Genomic DNA, 17738 nt, shown 5'->3' on the forward strand with positions numbered 1-17738 from the left:
CTTTCATTATTTTTTGACTGAATGATTAATAAAGAAAATAATAGTGGGATTAAATAATAATGAACATCCAATGATTGCTTGCAGCACTAATTATATTGTATTTCTCCAAAGCATTGCTTAATTTTCAGTAGTTTGTTATGAGTATAGTTTGACACTATAAACTGCCCAAAATACAGAAAACCCTGTCGTTTTAATTATTTATTTTCTTGACCCCAAAAAGTCATGTATTTCTTTTCTGGTATGTAGGCTAACATGATATGTGGATTACCACCACCGTGTGAAAAACTGAATCTAAAGCAAAGGTGGATGAATGTGAGTTTACAAATGACATGTTCATACACACACACACACTCTCTTTCACAAACACACACACACACACACACACACACACACACACACACACACACACACACACACACACACACACACACACACACACACACACACACATAGAGCAACCCTGTGCTCTCTATGTCAGCCGGTCTAAGCTTCTTCCCCTCCCCCCTCTCAACATCTCTCCCCTTTTTTGTCCCCCTCGCCCTCTCCTTTTCCCTCCCGCTCGCTCTCTCCTGCCTGCTAGCACTATTTCAAGCCTCTGCCTAGGAGAGAGAGAGGCAGAGACAAACAGATGCGCAGTTAGAGAGAGAGAGAGAGAGAGGGGAGGGGAAGGCAAACAGGATTTAGAGTTCAAGTGCACGTGCAGAAAATAGGCTGAATAGAGGAGAGTCGGAGCAGAAAGGAAACCAGGAAAAGGAACGGCAGGGGCGGGAGACAAAGCACACAGTAGCTCTTTCTCTTCTTCTTTTTTCCTCTCTGTTTTCTTCCCACAGAAAGAAAAGGTATTAGCCGTGGAACAGAGGGGTAAAAAAAAAAAATGAAAAAGCACAAAATTCGAATAATGAGAGCGTAAAAAAGAGAAGAAAAAAAATGTATTCCTATTTCTGCCCCCTCCTCTTTCCTCTCCCCACTGACACACTCCTCCTCCATCCCTCCCTCTTAGATATTTCTCCATGAACCCCCAGTCTCTCTCTCTGTCTTCTCGCTGGCTCCTTTTTTTCTCTCTCCTCCCACCTCTTCACACACTCACCCCGGAGTCCTTCCCACTCCTTCCCCTCACGCGCTATAGACAGACCGCAACGAGCTCGGTTTTATTCCTTCTTTTTTCCTTTTGCTTTTGGTTATGCCCTCATGTACGGAGGCACCATCACCCCTACTATGCGTGGCGCCCCTGCAACACGCAGGCCGTGGATTGTCCCTGCGTTACACTGAATGCTACAAACCGCTTGTCCTTTCCTGTTAACTGTTTTTTTCTATTCTTCTGCAGTGTTTTTTCGACTTCTGTCTAGAACCCTTTTTTTAAATGTCTGTATTCTGAAGTGAGAGCTGAGGGTTGAAGAAAAGAAAAAGAGTGTCCGATGAATGGACAGATGAAGGGGACAGGCAAAGAATGAGGGGAAAATGGAGAGCATGGTCTGCGGGAGAAAGAGAGAAAGACAGAGAAAGAGAGAGAGAGCGAGAGTTCGGAGAAAGAGTACCGGCACATGCAAGAAAAACAGGAGGGGGAAGAGAGGAAAAGGGGGACCAGTAGGGGAATGACTTAGGAAGGAGGGACGGCTGGATAGGAATTGGCAAAATTGCGGGAAAAAGGAGAAAAAACAAAACTCCAGCGTGAGAAGAAACTGGACTTCTCGCCAAACTCAGGCTCGCACTCTGTGGTCGCCTTTGATTTTTGTTTTTGACATGATTTTTCATCACTTCTCCGGTCACGCTCACATTCATCTGTGAGTATACTGTATATACATTACCTTTTCCTTTCCTATACATGCATCCTCTCTGGCTTTCCTTTTTTCTTTTAAAGCATTCCCCTCTCCCCCATCTTGCCTTCACTTTATTTTTCAACTGGTTTTTTTCTTGTTTGAGAAATGTGTTCCCTAGGTTGCTAATCCCCCCATCCTGTTCGTCTATCCTATCTCGCGCTCCACCTCTCTCCCTCTTTCACTGTCTTTCTCTCTTTCCTCCTTCAGCTCCTCTTTATCGTGGGTTATCGCTGTTCTCTTTGCCTCTCCTTGAAGGATTACCTCTGTTCACATTTAGATGAGGGCTTTGGAAAGGGATCACTGAGTGCAGCCAGTTTTAGGGGGCCCATGCATGGGAGGCTAGCACAAGAAGGAGGCATGGTGTGTGCATTTCTGTGTGTATCTATCTCTATTAGTCATGTGTATCTGTACATGTGTGTGTTAGTATGTTGGGGTGTGATTTAGAGTTAAGGGAGTGTTGGACAGTCACTCCTGCATACGCATGCGCGGATTCGCACATCACGTTTCATGTTTCAGAGTCATGAAATGATTTTGCGATGCTGTTTGTTATAAAACGCACAAAAACGAAAGGTGAGGTGACTGAATGAGGTGAAGCTGAGATGAAAAATTACTGTAAGTATTGCGGGTTTTCGTCTTCTCTCATTGCATATTTCACTCCTCCCATGCTTCTCCCCCTTTTTCTATCCCATCTTTCATCCGGGAACCCCCAATCTATCTGTTGGGCTGCCTGTATAGACCTAACCCACAGTCCAAAATGCGGTTCGGTATCAACAAAAGATAAAGGTGTGTTTATTCCATAGTGTAAGCTAAGTAACAAACTGGAGTCCGTTTTAACAAGTTTTTTCATTTTTATAACCTGCGCATTTGGGCGAGATTACTTTGGTTTGATGTGGTGAAGTTACAGGTAAAGACGAAGGCTTTGGTGCAAATTACTGCATGTCTGCTATGTGAAGACTATCGACAGTAGTACATTACATGAATTCATTATTGTACTATAAGTACAATGGGGCCAAACAGTAGACAGAGGCAGTAGACGATAGCACAAGTCTGCTATCGTCCATTTGCAGTCCATTTGCTGCAACCTCCATTGAGTATACCTTTTTCTCCCGCGGTATCAGCCTCAGATATCTCCTGGCATCTCTTTCCTTTTCCTTTTTTCCTTTCCTGTGTTTTATATCTGCCTGCTCGCTTTTTTATTTACATAACCTCCTGTTATCTCTGCCCACATTTTCTCTATTACTTGCCACAGTTGTTATCTGAATCCAAGATTGTCCACTGGTATCGCTTCGAGGGGAGTGTGTGTTCTTCCACCGACAGCGTTTTTTATTAGTGTGTGTTCCTAAAAGATAAGTGCGGAAACATCTTTTGATTGTTTGTGCTAGTTTATGTCCTTTTTGTTTGGTTTCAAATGTTTGTTTGTCATCTATTTGTGAATGAAGCGAGGTTATTGAAGTTATGCGAGGACATGGTCGTCAACATTATTTCAAAAATACATACTGCAAAGACAGCTAATTGTGTAGCCGGTACAGTTAGATAACAGCCACTGGCCTAGTTTTCTAATAATATTCAGTGTCTTAATGTGCGCTAAATGCATTCATATGCATTATGATTTGATTAACACACAAGGATATGACATTTATGGGCAGATAGCATCACCGCATTCTGTGATAAACCAAGGCGGGAGGCTGCTTTTTTTTTGTGGCGTCCCAGGCTCGACCTTTCCCTGACCTCCACTGTAGCTCTCAAAAAGATGAAGGGGAAAAGTCGTCGATGTCAAAAATCTCGAGGGAACCAAACGTCTGCAATTTTCAGCTAAAGACACAAATGGAATAAATCCCCCCAGAGCTGTCAACTTTATCCTATTTGTTTTAAAATGTGACTTTTATGTTACCAAACCTGCCTAGCACCTTTGCTTCTACTCCTGAGGGGATTCTATGGTAATGTCAGTGTAGTGGGACCCCCAGGTTATGAAATATTACTCAAACAGACCTGGTGTTATGTAATCTTACATAACTGAGGCGGCAACTCAGCAGGGTCGTGATCAGAGGCTCTGGAGGAGAAGCTATATGGGTCTGCTTATGGTATGAACTCACTGGCAGGGTCAACACACTCTGGGCCTTAAAGGGAAAGAGGCCCCGGCTGCATGAAGATACTGCAGTATTCACACACATGGACTTAAGTGCCTGACACCTAAAGGCTGAGAAAATAGAATAACCTCGCCTATATACATTTGAAAAACTTATCCTGTTTAAGCTAAATATCACGATGTCCTTAATTAACTTTAAATCAGTCACTCAATTTTGATTGAATTCAACCTCTAATTTGAGAATTGGTTTGCTTAAAATGTGCAATTATAATGGAGATAATAAGATAAAACTAGCTTATATCATAATATTTGTAACTTCACACAATATGTCACAAATATTCACAGTACTACAGTCCACAGCCATGATCCATGAGTCTCTACCAGTTCTCTTGTGAATCTCATGTGTTTCTCATTCATAATTTATGACATTCAACCGCAGCATACATTAGTGGATCGAACAGACCTCAGGAATTCCCATGCAAGCTGCCATTGTGTGTAGCAGGTTTGAATTTGTGCTGCTAAATTTGTGTTTTCCCAGCTGGAAACTGACTAGTGCCAGAACAACAGCCTAATGGGCCTGGTGTGAAACACGAATAATACAATGAAATGCATTCAACAATCAGAAGTGTTGAATTAAATGGAGGATTGAAAAAGATCTTGAAATATGGTTAAATATACAGTAAGGGTAACCAGAATTAGAGTGAAGAATGGGGCTGGATTCTGGCTTTTATCATCCCCAGTTTGTAAGTGTTATCAAATAAATAATGTTTTGCAGACTACCTACATTTCTCAAAAGTAATTACAAAGCAAATAATGTATAATATGTCTGTTTTTCAGGTTAAACCCTTGAGACAAGCTGAACCTTTTCAATGAAGACGTGATTTTTATCAGGTAAGGAAAAATGTGTACATTTATTTAACTCAAAAAGGTTCCAGAATAAGCAACTGATCCTGTACGTCCTGTTTATCCCCAAAGATTGAGTCTATGTATAGGTTTGTTAAAAAAAAAAGAAGTGCTTTACTGACGTGAGTTTCGGTTAATGGCACTCAGCAGTCAGGAACACTTGGTCAGCCATTTTAGTCTGGGGCCCGAATGAAAAGTCGATGCACTTTTAGAATAATTGAATTACTCTTCCCTGAGTCATTCTGTCGTGATTAACCTCACAGATATGTGCTAACTGTGGGCCTACGTGAAAGCAGCTAGTGCACAATCTTTCATTTTGCTGGCACTTCTATTTCAGTCAGTTTGGTGCAACACTGTTGGCTGTGAATTATCTCAGTAAGCAACAAGTATAAGGGTCATCTGTCGGCCACAACCCGATTATCAGATGTTGCTGAAAAGTGAGAGAGAGCGGGTATAAAGAGCGGCCTGTGGTCTAGCCTTGAAGCTAGCTTTGGAGATGCCTCACATTACATTTTTGTCTTTGTGCTGATGTCACCCCCATGCCCCCGGTCCAGCAGCAGGAGAATAAGAGCTACATTCTGCCTCTGCGACACAATAGAGCCCTTCTTGCCCTGATATTTTCACAATGTGTTTTTGCAGGGCCCTATGCACACACAGACCGTTGGTTCACAGCTAGTTCAGCTGTGCACTTTACCTGATATTTCCATTCTTGTTGAAGGTGTTTGCTCAGAGGTTTTAAGCTGTTTGCTTCCACTGTCAGAAAGAGCTTTGTAAATACACTGCAGGTCATTTAGTCGATTTCGGGATTAATACACAGCAGCCACTCAAGATGGGAAATGTTAATGCTGCTTCATATGCGTCGTAGGGTCGGTAGCCTGTGTATGTTTAGGATTGTTAGTGATATTTTTCATAGGTCAGAGACAGAGAAGCCATGTACGTCACTGCAGTACAGTATGGTGGTGTGGCATGGGTTAACGTCTGAGGACAGGAGGAATGTGTCCGGGTCGACAGGGAGAATTCCTCAGTCTTGCGTGACTAGGTCACTGCACTGAGAGTCTGCCACCTATTTTAGCATTCGCATTGCCCTCCTCTATCTTTTTCTAATTCTGCCTGCCTGTCTTTCTAGCTCTCTCTCTCCTTCTTTTCCTGTCTGACTCAAGTCTGTCCTTCTTTCTCCCCTTTACTCTCTTCCTTTACATCATTTCATCTTTTGTTCTTCCTGCTCGCTCTTTATTTGCCTCTGTCTCTCTCTTGTGTCTCTTTTAGTTAATCTGTCTCTCTGTCTTTTAGTCTCACCCTCTATTTTTCTGTCCTACTTTGCCGCATTTTTTTCCCACTCTTCGTTCTGTCTTTTATTTGTCCCCATGTACTTTTTGCTTTTTACTTTTTCCTCTTAAAATATTCATGCCTTTCGGTATTTATTATTCTGCCATTGTGGTTTATCCAGTCTGCTACCCTTCACCTTCATTTCTTTTTTTGTATCAATTCTGTTTCTCCCTCTCTGTCTTTTTCTGTGGCACATTGAGCTCAGTGCTGCAGGTGCTTTCAAAAGAACATGGCGGGAGTGCAGAGGAGATAAAAAAGATAGCCTCTTATACATTCTCTATATGCTTGTGTATATTACACTGGCATGCTTGTTATTAATGCAATGCTGTAGCATGCATTGCCTGGTGTTGCTGGTCATCTATGATTTCACTATTTCTGAGTGAAGGAGTTTGCAGAGTCTCACCTCTTCATTGGCTGACAGTGGGGTTGACAGACAGACCCCCACGTACAGGATCGTTTCCGCTGATGGCAGATGTGGCGATTTGACACAGTCTGAACCTTGAATGGAAGCACGTTTCTCCCTTTAACACAGATGTAGCCTGTGCACAGTTTTATACCTCGTGCAGAGGGATATCAGCAGACACATCTGGAGATACTCTTGTTCTGCTGTACTCTCGATCCACATACATGTGAATAGCTTTTCATGATTTATTGTTTCACTTTACTTGGGTTAGAGATGTTCATGGTTTGCCACATTAGGACATTATAACAATGGTGAAACATTTAAACATGATTTAAACATTTAAAAAGTCATTTTATCATACTTTTCTGTTATTGACATCATGCCACACCATCTGGTTGTTTAACTATTCCATAATGCTACACTGTCCGTTCATCCCCATCTTGTAGTCCATTTAGTAGTCCAAAAGATATTTTATAAAGATATAAGTGTTTGTATTAAATCACATATTTAGAGCTATGATACAATGAAACAATGATAATGAAATTAAATCTAAATAGCAAAAAATCCCTCCAGCTTTTGTTTTGTTAATATTTGCTGATTTTCTGGGATTTTTCACTATTACTGAACATTTTATCGGCTAAATGGTATATTGATAAAATTGACAAATTATTTAAATATGGAAATAATTGTGAGCTGCAGCACTAATACGTGTATACATATAAACGTTTTACGCACCTAACTGTGATTGGCAGCGTACTATAGTAACTATTCTGTCATGTTAAATTATTAACTGAAATGTCATGCCCATCTTGTAGTCCATTTAGGTTCAAACTGAATTATTAAGTGAAAAGTTTAATTCCATAAAAGATATTCAACATTTTGGAAACTATGACAAAGTGATAGCTTGTAATGAAGCATTAATATTTATGAATGCTACACTATTATTATTTTATTCTCAACTACGTGTGAGCCTGAACTATTTTAAGTAATAAAAATCTCCCAAGTGGATTGACAGAATTCTGGGATAAATCTCTTCAAATGCTATTTGATTAATCTCTGACAACATGTGTGTTTGTTTGTGTGCGTGTTCACTAGGCCCGACACCAAGCACCTAAAGCCCTGGCAGTTTCAGACAGTGAGGGGAGGTGAGACGTGAGTAATAGCAGTGACTGATGATGTCACAGACAGCATCGCGCCGCTTCTGCTGCCCCCCTGACCCGGCTTTAGGAAGGCGGCAGCAGCGCGCAAGCAGCCGTGGGTAACTCACGCCAAAGCACATTAGAGGCAGGGAGATGGAGAGAGGCTGGGATGGAGCACACAGAACACAGCTCTGGGGGACAGAGAGAAAGACAGAGAGACAAAGAGAGAAGGGAGACTGTCAGATTAAAGAGGAGAGACAGGAAGAAAAGCTGAGAGACATGGCGATGTTTGCCTCTCTAAGCTTTTTTTTTTGCAGACTGTCTGGTTAGAACTGATGTTCTACATCATTGCCTCAGGTATCTCTCACTGTCTCTCTCTGTCTGTCTCTGTCTGTCTCTCTGTCGGATTTACTTCCTCTATCAAACAAAATAAGTGTTTGCATGAAAAGAAAAAAAGGTTGATTTGCGGTTAGTCAGAAATCGAATGGACATTTTTTTTAATCGATCAATGGATTAAGTCATCTTTCATGAAAAAATGCGAAACATTTACTGATTTCAGTTTTTTCATTCTGATATCATTGTTATTTGATTCTCTGTTGTTTTGCACAGTTGGTCGGACAAAACAAGCCATTAGAAGACGTCATCTTGAGCTTGTGATGGGCATTTGTCAGCGATTTTCTTACAATTTAGAGAATTAAGCGGAGTTGTCAACGATCTCTCTATTCCTTCTTCTCTCTCTTATGCTCTTTTGCTTTCGGACAACTGACACTTACATTACACATTTTCTCTCTCTCTCTCTCTCTCTCTCTCTCTCTCTCTCTGCGTCTTTCTTTGTCTCGTTTGTATCCACGGTCACTGTCTCTCAACTTGACTCACAGTTCAAAAGGTTGAAATTATAGTGTGAATTCAACAAGGGTACAGTGAGTGACAGTGATGTAGTTGAAGGACTGCTGAGCTCGCTTCTTCAGACATAATTCTCCTCATAAGTCTGATAGGTTGACTCAGAAGGCAGCTGTCTCTGGCAGCAACTCATCGCTCTACAACACTGTCCCTCCTTTTGGACCATTGAATGCTAATTTATGATGATTCATATGAAATGTTAATAGCATTTATGTAGCACAGGGAAACACATTGAAAGACAATATGATGTATCATCTAAAACCTGGCTGGTGGAGGAAGTGTTGCTTTGATGCATATGAAGTGAGAGAAAATGCTCACTGTCTGATACAGTCATGGCCAAAGCCAAAATAAATATTATATGGCCATAAAATGCAATATACTAACATTTCAGAGTCCAAACGATTAATTGACAATGAAAACAATCGTAAGTTGAAGCCATACAGTTGTTTAATTAATCACAGTTAAATCCCTGACGATTATAATGATGAGAATTGCATCATATGTTAGAGAGCAAGAGAGCATGCTCACAATGTACATAAAGTCAAATGTTTTCAGTGTTACAAACCTATTTTTGTAGGGTTTTTAATTGTTACATTTCCAACATAATATTTCACCTGGTTATTCAGTTATTCCTCATTTTTGTGTTATTTTACTGCATATATAGATTATCAGTAAAGCCAAATGTTCCACCAGAATAGTAAAAAATAACAACTGTGCCCTTAGCCCATCATACTGTAAATGATCAAATAAAACCTAATCAGATCATAGTTTAAGGTGTGAAGAAAGTGCCTGTTATATTTAACCTGATACTCTCCACATATGTACAATGCAGAAATTATAATAACTGTAATTATCAACTGTGGGATACGCTATTCATGCCTCTCTTTTGTGGTCGAAAGACGATCAGTGAATTGAGAGGAATGCTTTGCTATATATATGTAGCCTCTTCAATTAAACAATATCGCTTACAGCGTACAGTATTTTCTGTAAGGCATCAGAGATACTGCACTTAAAGCTAACTGAGGCATTTATCATTGAAATCCATCTCAAGAGCCGAGGAACCTTGAGCTGGAAGTGGAGAGTGCCCGTTTACAAGCACTCAGCACCCATGTGTTTGTTTTCGCCACGATCACTTCAAAGTCTCATTCAGTTCCATCTCCCAAATGGCTCTTGATCTCATTGCAGAGATGAGCAGATACTGAAAGCCGAGCAATCCTGTTTGTAATTACAAGACGCTACTCTAAAGCAAAAGAGTAAAATATTTTGTTAGAATAGGTGGAAATCACAGCTCTGGTATACAGTATAGCTCACCAATAAACAGATGCTTATAAAGGTAACTGAGATAATGAATGGTAGAAAATACAGTAAATTAAGCAAAGATTGTAAACTTATGTAATTGGTATAAATACACACAAATACTTAACAACACTCATAAGGTCCAATAGGATGATATCAATACTGCTGCAATCCATAGCCTATGTATTGCTTAGCTCAAAATAATATTCTCAACAATAGAAATATGATACTCCATCAAATCTCGGGTGATTTATCCAGCCCAGTCTAGACGAATATAGTCGACCGGTATATCATATTTCAGCAGAGGACCTTACATGTGCTGTTGGACAGGAATGCAGCTTTAATCAGGCATCTTAGACCAGAAATCTATCTATATCTTTGGACCTTAGATCTTGGTTTTACAGAAAAGGCCATTTGAAGATGTCACCTTGAGCTTGCAGAAATTATACAAGGCATTGTTAGCTATTTTTCTGACATTTTATTGACAAAACAAAATCGATTAATTGACAATGCCCTATTAACAGTGATTTAGTTTGGTAGGTAGTCTTAGTATTTTCCAAACCGTGCAGTAAAGCAATGAGAAGTCTAGCCCTCTCTGAATGGTCCTTACTGGTTTGGCTGTAAATGCCAAGTTCCAAATGGGAGTTTAAGTGGAAAGGTCAGAATTACATTTTTAATCTTATCATGCTTGGTGAGAAGGAAATTTATTATTTAACCATGGAATAGAAGTAAAATGGTTTAAAATCCACTGTGTGCAGACAGTGGCAGATGTTTTCTGTTGTGAGAACTAAGATAAAGATTTGTTTATTTACAGCCATGACCCTCTCACCTCAGTCATCAACAGATTGGTCTCTGACAAACAAACAGTTTCGCAAAGTAATACTAAAATGCCCTAATATTAGAAAACAATTGATTTTATTACCAGCTGCTGAAAGCATTACAAGCATGAAACATATTTGAAAGAGTGGATAAAAAAAAAAGGAAATACTAGATAAAAAGTTATACACAGAGGTTAATAATTTTTTTCCGGAAACATTTTACAGTATCTTTTAAATGGCTTTCCATAAAAAATACAGTACAACAAAGTGAAATAAAGAGAACACATGTAACTTAATTTAACCAGAATTGATGATATAGTGAAATGTTAATTCCTTTGCTCAGATTGCACAAAGGGTAGTGCTATGATGTTGGATGTAAAAGATCCTACTGCTCTGATACCATTAAAAAAGTTAACTTTTTACCCACATTTTATGCATATGGCGGTGTGTTCTTTATACCATGACAACTAAAATTACATCGCATCATATTGCCTTATTGCAATCATAACCCCTGTATCCAAGTATCCAATGATAAGTGTCGTATCGCCAGATTGTTGCCAATACACAGCCCTACGATGCAGGAATGCTGGGCTCGTCTCCGGTGTACCGCTGCTCTCTTGTGTCTCTCTGTTTTCTCTCTACCTCGCTTAACCATCCATTTTAACCGTCAATGACCTCAAATCACTGAGGTTTTGGTTGTAGAAATGAGTGGTCTTTCCCAAGTGTACAGTTAGTCGCTGTGCTGCTGGTAACACATCACCCCTCCAACCCACCACCACCCTTCCTCCCCCTCCTCCTCTGTGGTGCATCACCCCACTCACTCGCTTTTCATCTCTCCTTCTCTCTCCTTCACTCCCTAGCTTAATATTGACCTGAATTCATTTGTTTCCTATTGATCTGCCACTCCACCCTCTGCCGCATTGAACAAACACAAGGACACACACCATGCGCACACAAGCCTCTTACACGCACCAGTGCAGAATGCAGCACATGCGCGTCAAGCCCCACACGTGCAAACTGAAATATACGCAAAGAAGAAAAGGCTAAAAACGCTAATTTACTAACCTGTTATACGTGAACTGATTTGAAGGTTATTATACACACAAACACACACACTGCAGACAGACACACCCGCAATCACACACTCTTTATGTGAGAGATTTCAAAGGCAAATGAAGGTTTGCAGAGGTATCAGCTCAAGCATCAGACAAGCTAATGACATACGAAGGAATCTGGATTCCATATTGATCCAACACTTCAGGAGTGAGATGAAAACACAGGCAGTGTAGGGCTGGCAGGCGACACAATTACAGCAGTTCTCCAGTTCATTTCTCAGGTTTTCTGAATCATTAGTACAACAAATTATATGAATTCAGTTTGGTGGTAATTGTGCAGGGAGGTGAGCCGAAGTGTCATTCGTGGCAGTAATTTGTGTTTTTCTTGAAAACCCTTCATATTTTTCAGAATAAAATTAGCAAATTAAGTCAATCATATTTAAGGCTACACTATGTTAATTGATGGGATTTCCAAGAACTGCATCATAAGTAATACAGAAGAATGTAAGAATGGGATGAACTGTATTAAAAGCCCAGAGCAGAAACTTAAAAAAACATGTTTAATATATTGAAAGGATAGGGCTGGCGTCACTCCATATCATTCTTACTCAACAATAGGTACGCTACCTCGCGACAATCAAAAGGTAAATATTAAATTAATGATGTTCAAATTACAAAGTAATCTACCATAAATGTGCGCTTGCATGCATCTGATTGGTAAGGTTTTGCAGGATGATGTCATATTGTGTTCAGTCAAAGGTTTGGCCACGTTAAACTTTTTTGCCAGATGACCCTGCATTTTATTCGTTGGAGCCCGATACTTTAGCACCACTGCTGCTTCGTCAAACTGGCCTTAGTCTCTCTCTCAGAACTTCAGACAGGGACTTCCCTGTCCGGGGGAACTGTGGTAAATGGTGCATTTGTTCGGAACTCTTTTCAGCTGCAGAATAATATGTTCTAGTGAGAATTTACGCCACCATGACAGTGTATGTGTTGATCACTCAAAAATAAACTACAGTGTCCATGTTCATGTAATTTGTATCACAATGAACGTAAACAGCAGCAGCAAAAACGAAGGTGAACTATGCCCTGCATCTTAACATTAACATTTTGAGATCAGGGAAACATTGTCCATCAACTTTGACGATTGAGCACCAAGCATCATTTAACACAATGTCCGCCTCCTCTCGTCCCACCGGAGTCCTGCGCTCTGTCCTGTGGTCCGTTTGTCAAGTGCAACAGCTTGATCCAGGACTCCACGATGGAGCCGGGTCTCTGTAAAGATGTGGGCTTAGACATTGCTGTGTTAAGAGCGTGCCGTATCTGATTGTGTGACGTCACTTTTGCCGTGCGGAAACTCGTAAGTTAAATTTTATACATCTTATTTTCCAGCGACCACACATCAGTTAGGAACAGGCTGAGTAGTGAATTAGCCTAAGGTCCTAGCTGGGTTAGCTTAGCTCCCATCTCCGCTGTCCTCTTGGGGGGGTCACTCCGTCCTTGGTGGCGTTTGGTCCGTCTGGTCTAATGCCGTGGGCGGTGATCGTCCCAGAGTCTGCTGTACCAATCCCCACGCTTCCTTCGCCGATGTTGATGAATATCTCTGTCATCGGCCATACATGCTCCAGTAATAAATACAAAAGACAACAATTAAAATGATAACGTAGCGGAGTTCATGGGAGCTACCGGCCGCTGGATCTACATGCACAGCCATCCCCATAGCAACTAACATTTATGTGTTTTTAATCATTTTGGACAACAATGGCGCTCTGTTACACAGAATAATAAAATATATCAGGCTTTAGCTACCACGGGTAAATGTATAGTTGGTTTACTCTTTAAGGCTCAATGTAAATTCAGTTATCCAAGTGGCGGCACTCTGTCTTCAATAAGCTGTGACAGGTTGACCAACCTTTCCTGCGGCCCCCCATCCACTCCAAATTTTTGGTTGGTGGCATCAAGTTGTCATGACACCAGACTGTTTTTCCTGCCCTCTGACCTCCTTTCAGGACATGCTGCTCAGTCAGACTGCATCTCCAGCAGCGGCTTGAGTTCAAAGGGCTGGGGGGGCTGTGTTTCCTCAATAATATTAGATAAGATGCACCACAGGCAATACTCGCTCAAGGGCATGCAGACAGGAACACAGAGACCTATATATATATATATATATATATATATATATATATATATATATATATATATACATACACATGTGGGAATTAATGAGCACACACCAACACAAAAGCTTCACATCCCCGTCTCTGTTGTCTTTCATTGTGTTGCAGTGTCATAATTATTGCATTTGTTTGTCTCACTGCTGTTTAATTTATGATGTCAAATTGTATTTTGCAGCGTTATTAATGTATTATTCATCACCGTTGAGTTTAACCGTCTCCGCTCTCATACATGCTTTGTTGATGGCACAGTATAAATTCTTACCATTATCTCCCACTTTGTTAATCCATTTCATACTCCGCACACGATGTTTGGTGCTTCCTCCGTCATAAATGCTTGCATTTCTATTTATTTATTTGTGCTGCCGAGTGCTTCATCACTAATCAGGGATTGGTCCATTATGGCTTAATTATCTCAGATTATTCTTTCATAATTGAGTCCTGAGTGTTTTTTGCTGAAAACGGCACTACTAGCCCAAGTGGCCTGAATAAAAGCTTTGATAAGGTTGTGTCTGGGTGGCTGACTTTATTTATTTACTTATCCCAACTTCATGGCTCAATGTGTTTATTGATGTTCCCCTTCCTATTCTGTGGTATGCTAATAATTTGCATGATGCTCTACTGATTTCAGGAATGCCGTGGTCAACCATAGAAGCTCCCCAGTGAGAAGAGGGCCATGGGAAAAACATCAAACTAGATCCCGGTTGTGAGGTAAATGCTTTGGCAACATTTGTTTCTTCCCATTTTATACTAACAAAGACTATTTGAATCCGACTGAAATGAAAGAGAGAGCAAACAGCTTGAGAGATCACAGCTATTGATGGAAAGTCAGCTCCAAGTATACAGAGAGACGCTAACATTTCCATGTTTCTCAGCTTCTTTTTCTTCTCTCTGTCTCTTTAAATTGTACTCTCATCATAAAACACTTAAAGTTCTTATTGAATATTGAAACAAAGTTTAGCCACTGTACCTCCGCCACTATCTACGAGACTACGTCCCGACTGTTAGCTATCACACAATCACACCTGTTGAAAGAAGACCAGCAGTGTTTTCTCTCTTTTTTTCTCTTTCTCTTTGACAAACACACACTACCAAGAAAAAATAAAGATTATATTAGCAAGTACACATGCCAACAACAAAAGCTGCTCATTATTTGCCATCCACAGAGTCAAACCTGCAATATAAAAGAAACTATTCAACATGGTACACATTATTTAATATAATTATATATTGCACACATATCAAGCCCTCATATAGAACATTATAACATTCAATTGTTAACATACTTTTCTTAAGCAGACGTGCTTTGTGCACATTTGTGAATATGCACATACGAATACACACCCTTTACCTTCTCCTGCTCATACATATACATATACAGGACATGCACACACACATACACACATACTGGCCGACACTACCCAATAGCCATTGACAACAGTGCCCTAGCAACCATTGGGCATCATGCCAAGCCACTGAGGTTGCCTGGCAGTGTGTTCCCATGGCAACGTTTTCTGCCTTTGTAAATAAGGTACGAGGAGAACAAAATAGGGGGGTTTGGGAGGAATTGCACCACGGAATCTCATTTTATCTTGAGAGAACTAATAATTTATGTTTTGTGAGTCGTAGATACTTATCCTGGCCCTGCAGCAAGCTGTCATCTGACTGAAGAGGTGCATTAGCATCGATGGGGATCTCAGGTCCGAGTCCTCGCCACACGGGGTCAAAATCCAGTTTAGAAGAAGACCGGGGAGAAGTATGTAATCTTAGTCTTTCTTCCTGGTCTTTAAATTATTTCTTTCTTATTAATAATATTGGGAAAGTAATGATCACACTCTGCTTTAGGCTATAGTTAAATTTAATGTGAATTTAGGTCATTTATTAATTTATCTGTGTATTTATCTATTTCTCTGTCTATCCATAAATCCCCCTCATCACAGTCATTCACTCTGGTTTTACTTTACTGGTTTACTTACTTTACATTTCTTTTAATGATTTCTTAAACAGTGTGTGCCCTTCTTTAAAATCAAGCAGACCATCAGCGGTCCTTGGGCCAGAGTTTGAGAACCGCTGTCTGAGGCCTGCATTCCAGTTGAGCTGGCACTTTCCAGAAGATTCATAGCTGCTGTGAACAGTTTGTTTGCTGTCACTGGGCAGATTCTGCTCCTCCATGCCCCTACATTGTTTGGGTGGCGCCGTAGTCTCAGTGCGTCACTTCTCAAAGACAATGTGTGGTAGAGAGTCACCTGAAGTCTTTGTTTTGTCTTTGACGGCAGAGCCTGAACATTTTTTCTGTATTTTTGTAAAGAAAGGGTTTTTCTTTATTTGACAGAAATGTCTTGTTGCTAGGCAGATGTGTGCTTGAGTGCTTGATATCAATTAATCTTCTCTCAATAGTTATCTCTCCTGTTAGTCATTAGGGTTTATTTGGTCACATTTCTCCTGTAAAACACCATGAGGTCTTTGCCATTTAATGGCTTTCCTCTCTGACAGTCCATTGTTGTTCACATTTCTCATGTATTTAATATACATGAACAAAACAGCCAATTGATTGAGTAAAAAAAGGCCATATATTTTATATTCAGTTTAGGTAAAAGAAATCAACAAGATTTCTGATTTCTGATTTTTACTTTTAATCCCACAACTAGTTATTTTCCAGATTGATAATCAGTTGTATTACTGTTTGATTGTCAATTTGTAAACAACACATTGAAAAACATTTCTGTTTCAATATCTTTTTCAATTTTCAACAAAGAAATTAACTATGTTCTTTCTTTCTTGAATATGTTTTTTATAAATGATGTGCCTTTAATTTCAATAGATGTCAATGGAATCACAATCTTAAGCCTTTTAACAAAGAGGCAAAGAACTTGAACATTTGTCAAGATTTTGTTGTCTTAATAGAAAAGCCTCGGCTGCCAGTTTTCATACAAAACCTAAAACTTATGCAACAGATATTCCCTCAAAAATGTAATTATTAATTATTTTAGTAGTAATGACTGACAAACAATATGCTCAGAATTGTCTCAGCTGTTGTTAGGCGAGATTAAAATATGATGATCATGTGCGTGATAATCAATATCCCCAGAGTCATAACCACAATTTGAATTAAATTAACAAACTGAATTACAGCAAAATTTAATTTGAGAGGTTTCCCATAAATACTTTTAGAATCAATCCTGATGTAAAAACTTTCTGTAATTAGATGCTTACTTCAGCCACTAAAATGTCAGATCTTTGTTAAAATAATGTCAGTGTATAGATATCCGTGAGATTATTGTAAGGCACTGGGAGCACAACCTGTTTTCTTTCAGTTTTCAGGTTCATTAATATTTTGGTGATTTAGACGTACCTAAATATATACTTTGGCTCAACATGATTAATTTGTTTTTGCTCTCTGAAGAGGCCAAACTGTAATCCCCACAAAGCTTCACCTGACCCGACACCAGACGGGGTTCAGGCTTATGCGCCACCCCGGCCTCCAGTTTAGGGGCTTCCCACCAGACTTACATTGGCACACAAACACACCCAGGCAGATTGGCAAAGAGCTGGCATTGGCACAACCATGCCGCATTCATGCGTGATCCGACTGCGAATGAGGCGGTGAGAGAGGTTTAAAAAGGGGTGGAGCAGAATCAAGGGGATCAAGAGGGGGGAGACTTAGTTGGTATGAACAGAGAGATTGTCTGAGAAAAAAAAAGGAAAAAAGTTTTAAGAGATTTTGAGGCCTGAAATGTTTAGTGAGGGAGGACAAATAAGAGGCACTTAGAGAGGCGGGAGGACGGCTAAAGAAAGAAAATGAAGGGTAGGCAGAGGGTGGG

General features: G+C 40.1%; 1 long non-coding RNA gene across 1 annotated transcript; it reads left to right on the forward strand.

The window, feature by feature from the left end:
* The first annotated feature begins 1146 nt into the window (after nt 1–1146).
* Nucleotides 1147–15808, forward strand: LOC115015757 (uncharacterized). The gene is made up of 4 exons (XR_003833025.1): nt 1147–1781; nt 4741–4794; nt 14549–14628; nt 15547–15808. It is a non-coding gene; the product is annotated as an uncharacterized LOC115015757 (long non-coding RNA).
* Nucleotides 15809–17738: the final 1930 nt, after the last annotated feature.

Source organism: Cottoperca gobio, chromosome 11, assembly GCF_900634415.1.
Source record: "Cottoperca gobio chromosome 11, fCotGob3.1, whole genome shotgun sequence".
NCBI lineage: Eukaryota > Metazoa > Chordata > Actinopteri > Perciformes > Bovichtidae > Cottoperca > Cottoperca gobio.